Source organism: Prosopis cineraria, unplaced genomic scaffold, assembly GCF_029017545.1.
Source record: "Prosopis cineraria cultivar Desert tree isolate PC_DT_omini unplaced genomic scaffold, ASM2901754v1 PC1882, whole genome shotgun sequence".
In the NCBI taxonomy this organism is placed as follows: Eukaryota; Viridiplantae; Streptophyta; class Magnoliopsida; order Fabales; family Fabaceae; genus Prosopis; species Prosopis cineraria.
The window spans coordinates 3,771-6,271 of NW_026557207.1; the positions used below are offsets into that span (position 1 = coordinate 3,771).

Sequence of the window (2,501 nt, forward strand, 5' to 3'; positions counted from 1 at the left end):
GTCAAAGTTATGAATTTAGATCATTTGAATTGTAATTAAATTTTTTTTGTTATAGGAAATTGTTATGGATTTTTTATGATTATAAGTATTTTTATTTTTATTATTTTAATTGAGTTTATCGAGGTGAAATAAATTGTTGTCTCTCATAGAGAGAAAAAGAAAAAAGTTAAATGAGTACTAGACTATTGGGGCCAGTCTTACAGTCTTATGGATCAAGTTTGATCTTATTAATCTTCGAGTTACAATTGGACTAGATCAAAGTATGAATTTCCTAATATAACATCCTAAATTTAAATACCAAGAACTAGTTGCTAATCAAAGATAAATTAGTAATTAGTAGATTGATTGTGGTTTGGGTGTTGAGCTAATGTTTTGCATTGTTTGGATATTGTATTGATATGATTGAAGGATGGAACGACAATCTAAGGCATAACGCACAAGCACAAATGAGATTGGACTCACTGTGCCACACACCGCGGTGGAAGCTATGTGCATCACAGCGTATTGTCTAGGGATTATTTAAAGCTGATATGATCAACTTGTGAAATTAAAAGATAAACTGTTGGAAATGCATCTAAAAGGGAAGAGGAGTACATCTCTACTAGGGCAAGCCTTATCTAACTATTGGGAATCTGCTTCGATTAGTAATTTGTTAGGTAAGTATCGCACAATCTCAATCTTCATTTCTACCCCATTTTTGTTGAATTTCATTGATTGAGAAAATGAATCATGAAGTTCTACGGTATTATAATCTAAAAGAACAGTTTAAAATGGGCTATCGAATATAGTACTAAAGGTTTTTGACTAATATGAAGTTGAATGGTTAAGCTTTGAAAACTTAGGCTCAAGATAGCATAAAAGTTAGGTTAATTGGCAAGATTTTGGTTGAATAAGTGTTAGGAGATTATTATGGTTGTTTAAGTAGCCTATAGTACTAGTGATTATAAATAATGGATAAGTAAATTCAAAAGGGTTTATTTGAATTATTTTACGTGTTAAGGGATTCGATTGAGCCGAATCAATGTTTGTGTGAAAGGTTGAGAATTGACTGAGGGGCATTGTATTGTGTAGATTGAACACCTGTAGCATTTTTTGTGAGAATCTATGCCCCTGAGAGCTTAAAGTGATTGATAACCTTTAGTAGCAAGGGTTAAAGATAATTGAAGTAACCCTTTTACTTATTTGTTTATGAAATTATTTGCAAGTATTTTGATATAATTACGTGCATTGTGTTGTAAACTGATAGAGTAGTAGTATTGTGAAAGTATATGCATGCGGGTGTGTGAGTATTGATTAAAATGAATTTAGGGTTGCATATGCATTGACATGCATCGCATTCGTGAGAATACCCTGGATTACGGTGGGGGGATGTGATCTTACTGTAAGGAGGTCCAGCAAGTCATGATAATCTGGAGTATAAAGCTTGACTCTACCAAGATGGACCTAAGAGAAGAATCTTGATAATTCAGAGCATAGAACTTGACTTCGCCATAACAGACTTAGGATATGGAATGAGCTATGAGGCTGTCCTAAACTAGGGTAAGGGGTTATGGTCCTACTCTATATAAGGCTAAAAAGTTTTGATGATCCAGAACATAGAGTTTAACTTTGTTATAACTGACTTAGGAGACTGGAAGTAGGCCCTATTTCATGTGACTGGAAGTCTTAGTTCGAGCATATAGATTATTTCACTAGGTGGAACCAGGAATGCATTGCATGAGCAAAATGAGTTTGATGAGAATGAGTTTTCATATATGCAAATGATATTGTTTTGATTGAAACACGTGCTACTTTATTGCTTGTTTATGATTTTACTTACTAACTAGTAATTAGGGTTACCTCTGAGTTACTAAGGCATATGTCTCACTTCGTTACTTTTGAACACAGGTGAAGAGAGCATAAGAAGGCTAGGAAAGAAATCGAAGAAAGAGTAGCCTCACTTGATAATGGTATGACTACCATTCATATAAATGAATGTATAATGAGTTGTGATAGTAGAGTTTCCAACTAGAATATATAAGTGAATGTGTATATGAATTGCGTCGTGAATCTTGCTTGTATATATACATATGATGTGCATCTCACCGAGAGTGCCCTAGTGAAGGGTACATGGGTAGGCCTAGATGCTATTCAAGCAAGTCTGTTTTGTTATGTAACTTGTTCCACTTGTATATATTTGAACTAATGTGATGATTATGTATTGATTATGAGTTGCGTTGCTATATGAGAACTTAACACAAATGGTGAGGTAGGGCCCCATTTGAAAGAATCAAGTATGTTGTGATTCCTGACTATATGGTGAAGCGAAGCCTCATATGTAAGAGTCAAAGGGTTGAAAGTAGAACAAGTCTAGTTATATATATGTGAATGTGTGTTGTATGTGTATTTCTCATATAAGTTTACAATTGTGTAATATGGTATTGAGAGGTTAAAATGGGCAATTGATATGGTATATGTGATTAGTAGTGTCAATCAGGTATATATAGTCTTTTCAGACTTGG

The 2,501-nt window shown here is 33.8% G+C and overlaps 1 long non-coding RNA gene across 1 annotated transcript; it reads left to right on the top strand.

Moving 5' to 3' along the window:
• The first annotated feature begins 421 nt into the window (after positions 1-421).
• On the top strand, positions 422-2,222 carry LOC129301079 (uncharacterized). The gene is made up of 2 exons (XR_008590900.1): positions 422-656; positions 1,888-2,222. It is a non-coding gene; the product is annotated as an uncharacterized LOC129301079 (long non-coding RNA).
• Positions 2,223-2,501: the final 279 nt, after the last annotated feature.